General features: G+C 42.9%; 1 long non-coding RNA gene across 1 annotated transcript; it reads left to right on the top strand.

Annotated features, from left to right (window-relative positions):
* Positions 1 to 247: 247 nt before the first annotated feature.
* On the top strand, positions 248 to 7,114 carry LOC138424319 (uncharacterized). The gene is made up of 6 exons (XR_011250750.1): positions 248 to 308; positions 2,675 to 2,723; positions 4,561 to 4,612; positions 5,383 to 5,567; positions 5,690 to 6,106; positions 6,748 to 7,114. It is a non-coding gene; the product is annotated as an uncharacterized lncRNA (long non-coding RNA).
* Positions 7,115 to 9,164: the final 2,050 nt, after the last annotated feature.

The raw sequence follows: 9,164 nt of genomic DNA, 5'->3' as shown, positions 1-9,164 counted from the left end.
TTTCATGAGAGGCTGTTGAGCAGCCGGGAGGCCCAGCATCCACACTCTGAATCAGGCCAACTCCTCCCTCCCTCCCTGGCAAGGGCGCCTCAGTCGCTCCGTCTGCAGGAATCCACCAGTTCAGATTACCTGTTTACTAGTGAACATTTGATGGGCTTGCAGATATCAAGGCAGATAAGTTTTCAAATGATTGCGCCTGCCATGTCCTTTATTTGGAAGAGCCACTGTATATAAGCCTGCAGCTGGCGAACAAGTGTGCTGTATTTTCTATCAGCTTCTGATAAGGATGGGGAATGCTGAAGACTCAGGTAGGGTTACAAGAGAGCTGTGTGCCTGACAATCGTCATACCCCCACCCGATGTTTTACATTCAAGGTATTACTGATTGTGCTAACTGTACAGGTCAGAACTTTAATCTTGTTCCACTCAGATGGCAGATAAAAGTCTGAGTGAAACCAGTGAAGGGCTTTTTCTGTCACTCCCAAAGAAAGGAGTCTTAGAGGCTGAATGCTTCGCTTTTGTACTTTTCCACTAGGTTATCCTTTTCTTGTAAAAAGCACATGATTTAATTTTCACATGTGTTCTTACGAATGGCAACAGGCATTCCAAAGTAGATTTATAGATTTACTTATCTTAAGACTTGGGATGCCCTATATGGGAAAAGTATCTATAAAAAAAGAGTTATATAAATATATACATGTATATGTGTGTGTATTTGTATAACTGATTCATTTTGTGATATACCTGAAACTAATACTGTAAATCAACTATACTACAGAAACATTAAAACAGAAAAACAAAAAACAAATAAAAAAAATCTTGGAGCAGGGTAAAAAAAAATCTAGAATTTGAAAAGAAAAATGATCTATTTCCTAATTTTCACTACATGGACTTTGTTTGATTCATAAAAAGGAGTTAGTAGTAGTACCTATAACTGGTAATTTCAGCAGCTGTTATTTCTCAAATACCTACTATGTGCCATGCACTGAAGTCCAATGTTAACACACACTAAGGCATTTCATTTCTATCACACACCACTCTTAACTATGTAAGACAGGAAATCCTGAGACATTTGAAAACCTGTACCACATCACACAGATGGGATGTAAGCTGTGGAGGTGGGGCTTGACCTCAGATCTTTGTTATTCTGAATGCCTTTCTTTCCTGCTTTCTTTCTTCTTATGTTACACTGATGTATTATTATTGCCTTTGTCACTCTTGGAAGATTCAGAGCTAAACAATTTGGGGCTATCAACTGGCTTCTTACTTGAGGGAAACTGGTTCATACTTGAGGGAAACATTGGAAGTGACTCCTTCACAACCAACTCTAGCAGGCTGGCAGCTTAGGAGATGAGCTCGTTTCTTTGGATGAGTCTTAGAAGGTTTCTGAGCCTGGTTCTGTCATTCCAGTTCTTCTGGGCAGAAAGAGACTGAAGAATAGGTTCTAATAAAGTTAAGTCTGGCTGTCTTCGTGGTGATGGTGATTTTATGGAATATAGCTCTCTTGGGTGAGACTGCAAGAGCTGGGTCAAGCCATGGCAGAGATGCTTGGGAAACCACATGGTAAGGGAATTCCTTTTTCAGGGGTTTGGGAGGTGGTGATGAAGGGGGGAACCTACTTTATTTGCTTCTTAAAGAGCTAATCTAAAAGCATACAACCCAGGGCCAACTATTTTCTCCAATGGATTCAATTTATACATACACAAGCACTGGATATCTATAGTGAACAGAAGTGTATCTAATCTAGAAATAGTGTATTTCTAGGGTTGCGATCATTTATGATAGAGTTTGGCTATCTGAGACACCAACAAATGAAATGGAGAAATGGGAAAATAATGCTCACTCCACTTAACCAATTTTTGGGGAATGGGACATGGGGATATACATACTTCACAGTATTTTAGTCTTCGCTTGGTTTGGCATCCAACTCAGTGGCAGTATGAACGTTAAATTCAGGGGGTAATTTGGTTCCAGAAGTTGCCAAAAGAATCCTGCTGCCCACAGAAAGATGACAGTTTTGAACAGTGGATTCCCCAGCGCAAGAGGTCAGATGAGGCGGACTTTACCAAGTTTACATAACAAAGAGCAATTCTGTTAACTAAAATGATTAATTCCCATCAGTACACATCAAACAGAACTATTACAAAACATTATTGTCTGGGTTCACATCGCATAGTAAGGGTTTTTCACAAGTTCCATTTCCAATAACTCTTTTGACAAAGCCAGAACTTTTTTTTTTGAGGGGGTGGTGGTGAGCGGACATTAATTTCCAGAGGAATCCATGAATGGGGCTGAGTAGGCTGTGCCTTAAGTGCGAGATATGTCACAGTGATGTTGTGGCAGGAAAAACACAACAGCCCTTCTGAGGAAAGGGGGCCTTCCAGGGATTGGGGATTGAGGAAAAATGTGCTGCAGTACAAAGCCTGGATTGTCCCTCTCCTCTGAGACAATGGGGTATTTAAAAGGCTCACAGCATCAGAATTCCAATTTACTCCTTTAAGGCATTCTGAAGTTTTATGTCTCACAGCTGACAGCATAAGTGAGGAGAAAAGGCCTGTTTTATGAACTCTCTTGCAATGAAGGAGACAGCTGGATTTTGAAGATGCTATTCGTCTGCCAGCATGGTAACTCTTGAAAGGCCTAACAATTTAATGAGCCCATTTTCTGCTTCTTAGAAAGGAGTGACCGAGATGAGGAAAAAGCTCTAAATCTCCACACTGAAAGGTATGTATATGAGTACCAATCTTGCCAGTCATCTGAGTGGCCTGAAGCATGACCCCTAAACCTTCCTCATTTGTAAAAAATGAGCCCATTTCTCTGAGTTGCTGTGAAAAACAAAAGTAAAGATGTATTCAAAGATAACAGAAGTTATCATTATCACTAAATACTTCTATACAGACAATGCTCGTCCTTAGAAGATTTGGGGGAGGGCGCTTGCAACAGGTTAAGTTAGGACCTTTTTCCTTTGGTTAACCCCCTTCTTAGGCTATAGAATCTCTTAGTTTCCTATTCATTTGGTTAAGTTATCAACTCCAAAGTGACTGTAATAATAGCAATAATAGCGAACCTTAGGGTAGGGAGAACCATCATTTCTAACCAGATCCTTAAATTATCCTCATTTCCAAAGCTAGGACATCACACACTGACATGCTTTCACTTTTCTTCCTCTTTGGCCAACTCAGTAGAAGTGAACTGTCAAGATCAGTGTAACTTTCTACAGAAAAATGAACTGTATTGGCTGTGGCATAAGGACCTAAGACCTCAGATGCAAAAATTAAATTCAAAAAGCTGGAAGAAAAATGCCATACTAACATTTAAAAGCTGGTTTTCTTTAAATGCCAGAGTACACATGGCCAGTTACATGACAGCAGCAAGTAGCACATTACATTTTGGTGCACAGTGTGTATGTGTGGTATGCAGTCACATTTACAGAGCTGTGTGGCAGCTAAGGAGCAGGCATTACAGTGGAGCAGGTGCTAACAGGAGTTCTTCATAAACTGTTTTCCTTTCTCCTTCTTCTTTGGCCAGTCATCTTCAAGAATCAAATGGAAATTCTACACCAGACCCTACTCTTATTTTTGGCAGAAATGTGCCACCCTTATATGGACCATAAATGGGAAAGTCGAGTTTTAGATTTAGGATTTCTAGAATGAGTTGTGGCAGATGCCTGGGAAAGGTTCAGAACATTATTCAATGCCCTTGTTCTTGCAGAAATGATCGTAAAGAATCACCTTGGTCAGTATCAGAAAAGAAATTATCTCAAAGGCCTGAAAAGTAGATATGCTCCTTTCTAAGAAGGTTTGCAGGCATTAAAGACGAGTCTCCTTAGAAGGTTTTGCCACTCACTCCAGTGTCAAGGCAAGTGGTATAAGAAAACATTTTGTTTGAGAAGCATCCAGAGCCCTGGGAGTAAGCTGTGGTCTGAGAGGTTGGTTTGGGTTCTGATAGGTGGTAGGTGCCTATGTCTACCCTGACCCAGTGTGGGAGGGTGAGCTTCCAAACCAGGTAACAGCTGGGTATGTGAACAGTGGGAGCTTGGCCATGACGGGTCAGCTTTGTGATGTGCCCCTGTAGCCCCAGACTAGAATCCGCCCGATACCCTCTACTGGGGCTTCATTCACCAGGTCAGTGCTCTCCCTTGCGGTGATTTCTGGAGCTGTTATCAGAGAAAAAGTGGGGAGTCAGAGTAGGGGGTTAGAAGACATGATCTGAACACTGGTGACCTCTAAACTGAAGAAGGGGTTGGTGACATTACACTTATGTTCCTGTTCCAGATAGCACACATGGCCTTCTCTAATTTTCAGTTTGTGAGACAACTGTCAAACTGGCTGCTTTCAAACTCTCTTGCTTTGGAATTCTTACCTGAATTCTCCCCACCTCACAAATATCTTTCTCAGGTTACATCTCTTGTTTGGGTGAGCGGAGGTGAAATGATCCACAGCCTGACTATGGTTGTGCTGTCTGTTCCAGGTGTCAGACCAGCTGAACAGCTTACATGTGTTTGCATGAAACCAAACTATAATCTTCCCAAATCTAACTTCTTTGTTTCATTTAATGCAAGACAGCGGAGGACAGAGGAGCCTGGCATGCTGCAGTCCATGGGGTCACAAACGGTAGGACACGACTTAGTGACTGAACAGAAAACTACAACAATCTCACTTATCAATGTATTTTTCAACGGTTTTTGTGTGTAGTTTAAAAGACTGGGCTACAGTTCTGCAAGAGGTACCTACCTTATGTTTAACCACAGACAGCAGCTTCTTCTGAAATGAAATCAATTATCACATACATCATTTATGGACCAATTTCTTCCAGTAGCCATTCTGTTTCACTTTAAGCTGTGTATTTAAGCAGTATTCGTAATGTTGTTCAAAGCAGCACCAAGACCTCAGCAGATGAAAGATAAAGCATGTGTTCAGTCTATGACCTTGATTACAACATGTTTTGATGTGATAATCTGGATTTATCTTGACTCACATTTGTTTGACAACCGCCACAGATAATGTTCAAATCAGAAGAGAATCATTTACATGGGGGAAAACAACCCCTGAGTTTGAGTCAATGTGTTGGGAACCCACTCCATGACTACATTTTTTGAGAAATCAAACAGTAACAAGTCCCATGTAACAAACACGTAATATCAGGACTACTATATACATATACTATTATATAACCATTTAATAAACAATGAATATATATAAAGCCAACACCATCACTAAGCACCTACTAAGTGTAGGAGAGGTCTAATAACCTTGGTAAACATTGCTTCTTATCCTATACACCACAATTTTAACAAGTTTCAATCAGTATTTGTTTTCCACTCATTAAACAAAGTTCTTTCACAGTGCCATGCAATCACACCTAAGTATTTGCCCTTCCCCAGGTTTAAAGAAATGTTACAGAGACGGGCTATCAAGGAATGAGGACTATACACACGTCTCTCTGCGATAACAGGACTCAGTAGCAACCCGAGTGGCTCCAAGTCTCAAGGAAGTTTCCACTGCCTCCCAGTTTTCTCCTGCCACGTGACTGCAGGAACTTGAAGTGGCTCCAAAGACTGAGACCAAGGTGCCTGTCCTGACCCTTCCAGCAAGAGTCCTTGGAGGACCTTTGTGCCAGTGTCACAGGGGCAGGGGCTTTCTGATCATTTCCTTTCCATTGCCTTCTAAGCCAGTCCCTTTATATTACAGATGGAGACATGAGGACCAAAAAGAGGTGACTTGTTCAAGGCCACTGTTAATCCATCTCTTTGCCAATACTGGTACCCCAATCTCATGTCTCCCATTTCTAATGCTCTCTTCTTTCCCTTAATCTAAATCATCTTAATCTTTCTGATTTCTGAATGAACTGTGTGTCTTCTATTACCTCTGAGCTTTTGCAGACAAGCTGTTCCATCTGAAGGTCCACCATCTCCCTGTATAGTAGTGGACCCTTCACATTTGACAAGTGACTGGTTGAGTCCTAAGATCTTAGTGAAAACATCATTTCCTGTAGGATGCTCTTCCTGACCTTCTGAGACAGAGTTACATGTCACTCCTGTGTCTTCTACCATCTATGTGTGCATGCTAAGTCACTCTTGTCATGTCCAATGCCGTACAATCCTCTGGGCTATAGCCTGCCAGGCTCCTCTGTCCTTGGGATTCTCCAGGCAAGAGTGGGATACTGGAGTGGGTTGCCATTTCCTCCTCCAGGGGATCTTCTCAACCCAGGGATTGAACCTGAGTCTTTTATGTCTCCTGCATTGGCAGGAGAATTCCTTACCACTAGCACCACCTGGAAAGCATTTCTCACCCTATGCTGTTATCATCGGGACTTCCTACCAGCTGTAGGTTCAATGAGGACAGAGATGTATCATGCCATGGTTGTATCCCTGATGTTGTGTACATTTCTTGGGTCTCAGTAACTGTATTTAGAACATATCAATGAACAAAAGAGCAAGCATTCTCTGAAGAGTGAGGGTTGAGGGAAGAATGTTAGTGATAAGTGGGGACCTGACTTGGGCAGGTAGAACTGATAGAAAAGGAGGTGCCTCTGTGAAGCCTAGATCCCAACTGAGCATTTCTCTGTGATTATTCTCCTTTGAACCTTAGAATATCTATTCTTTCAATTCTAATCATTTGGTATTTCTAGAGAGGCTTACAGCAAAGTCATGATTAATTGAGGAAGGTCATGCCTAAGAAGAGAAGGCAATGGCAACCCATTCCAGTGCTCTTGCCTGGAAAATCCCATGGACAGAGGAGCCTGGTAGGCTGCAGTCCATGGGGTCATGAAGAGTCAGACATGACTGAGCAACTTCACTTTCACTTTTCACTTTCATGCATTGGAGAAAGAAATGGCAACCCACTCCAGTGTTCTTGCTTGGAGAACCCCAGGGACAGTGGAGCCTGGTAGGCTGCTGTCTATGGGGTCACACAGAGTCGGACACGGCTGAAGTGACTTAGCAGCACGCTTAAGAAGACCTCACCCACCATCGCTCTCAGGCTCTGCTGGAGAACTCTTACCAGAAGAGCCCCATCAAGGGCCTTCTCAGAGGCTGCCCTAGTATCAAGCAGGAGTTGGGCCTTTAACTTGTCAGTGTACTGGGTTAATGCCCATCTTTCATTAAAAAAAAAAAATTATTTCAGATGGCTGCCAAGTCTGATTCTTATTACAACTCACTACTGAGAAACAGCTCACAGGCAAACGGAAAGAGGGATATTCTTGTGCTAACATAATCCAGGTGTCCATGGGGCTCTGAGGGCGGGCAGCAGAGAGTCTTACAGAGGCACAGACTACCTAGGGGCTTCTTGGGGCTAACTGGCTGGCACTGTAGTTCCAAGCACTTATTGAGGCAGAATTCTGGTCTTGGGGTTAGAGGGGAGGTGTTTCCCACTGCTCTTGAAGCAGGTGCCTTGTTCTGGAGATCACAACATGGCTTTTAAATCTCTAGAGCAATAAGGCTATCCCATAGCCTTGGGATATGGGACAGCATTGGCTATCCCATAATCCATGGGGGTCCTCCTCAAAGTCCAGATCCTACCTTCAAATTCCAGGGCTAAGGCAGAATCCACTGGAATATACTTAGTGCTATGGTTTGGGAAGAAACCCCTATGAGACTTTCCATATTTCCCTCCTAGCATGTTTTTGTTGCCTGTCAAAGAATATATTTGAATGAAATCACTTGCAGAGTCCATTTTAATCCTAAATTTATTTTTATCAGAGTTCCTAGTTCCTCTCTCAGAGTATTTTCTGTAAAATGCTAGTTGCCCCAAATAAACACAGAGTAAATGAGCCAACAAAATCAAACATATAGCTACAGAGAACAGAGTAGTGGTTACAAGAGCTGAAGGGGCGAGAAGAGAGTGAAGTGCTTACAGAAGGCCGCGTGTAAGGTGATGGGCGAAAACTAAATTTTTCTAGGGAGCACACTGTAGTATACATAGTCACAGAAACAAAATGATGCACACGTGAAACACATATCATCAAAAATTGGTTCCCTCAGTTAAAAAATTAAGAATAAATAAAATGCTAGGTCAGGTGCATGTCCGACCTGTGTGGACATGCCTAACGCTTCTCAGAGAGAGAGGTCCTAAAAGTCCAAACTTCTTGTCTATAGAGGTCTTGTCATCATAGAGCCAACTTCCTATTTAGCAAAGCAAATGGCTCACCCTCTGGCCCTCACCTGTGTTCGCAGAGAACCTCCAGCCTCCCCCAAAGTCCTGCCCACAAGTCTGAGGGAACACTTTCACCCTCAAAGTTCGAGGCTTCAAGCACAAGATTCCACTCTCCTGAGCAGAAAAGCTGGTGAACTCTCTGCCTTTGGGACCCATGGAGAGTCTGGCTTGCTTCTCAGGGAACCAGGTTCTCACTGTCTTCCGCCACAAACAGAGTTCTCTGCAGAGACTACACTGGGTTCTCCATCTGTCCATGTACTGATGATGTGCAAGAAGCTGGGGCAAGGAGAGAAGTTTCTCATTCATGCTGCTCCGTTAGCATTATAGGGGCCCCAAGCGAGCATTTACAACTACTCATGTGACCTGAAATTTAGGGAACATACACTTTCAGAATTTACTCACAGCCTCTTTCTCTCTAAGATCTGGACATGCGCTCAGAGGGCTCCTCCAGGTCATCCCTGAATAAAGTCAACATGCTCTATCCTATTCATCCCTTTGCGACTAGGGTTGTGATTCAGTTGATTGTGTCACTTTCCTTTTTGAGAGGAGTCTTCAAAGAAAATGTAGGGACTTCTTCCTGAGTTTCTCTGACAACCTCCACCATATGTGAATCCCAGTGGACACAGGCATGACCAGGCTTAAGGAGGGCTTGCTTGCATATAGACTCTGGAATTCTTGGTGGCTCTGTGATCATTTCTGGGTTGTGTTTCTTCTCTGTTCCATTTATTCTGACAAATCCCTTATTCTGTATGGTGGTTTTCCTTTAGTGACTGATGGACCAAGAACCCTTTTCATTCATTTGGACAGAGACCTTAGAGGGGTGCCCACACACAGTACCCTATGGATGTTTGGAGAAGATCTTGACCTTTCCCCTGCCCAATTCCCCATCCCTCCCAGAAAAAACAGGGGTTTGGACTATGTTCCATGAGTTTCAAGAGGTTTACTGGTCCTAGAGTGACAGGGTGAGGAAGGGAATGGGTGTGATTTTGGTGGATCAATCTCAGAGATACTA

The sequence above is a fragment of the Ovis canadensis genome, chromosome 19, assembly GCF_042477335.2.
Source record: "Ovis canadensis isolate MfBH-ARS-UI-01 breed Bighorn chromosome 19, ARS-UI_OviCan_v2, whole genome shotgun sequence".
Classification (NCBI taxonomy): Eukaryota; Metazoa; Chordata; class Mammalia; order Artiodactyla; family Bovidae; genus Ovis; species Ovis canadensis.
The sequence above is the reverse complement of the archived record's forward strand: the minus strand, read 5'-3'. Positions and strand labels throughout refer to the sequence as shown.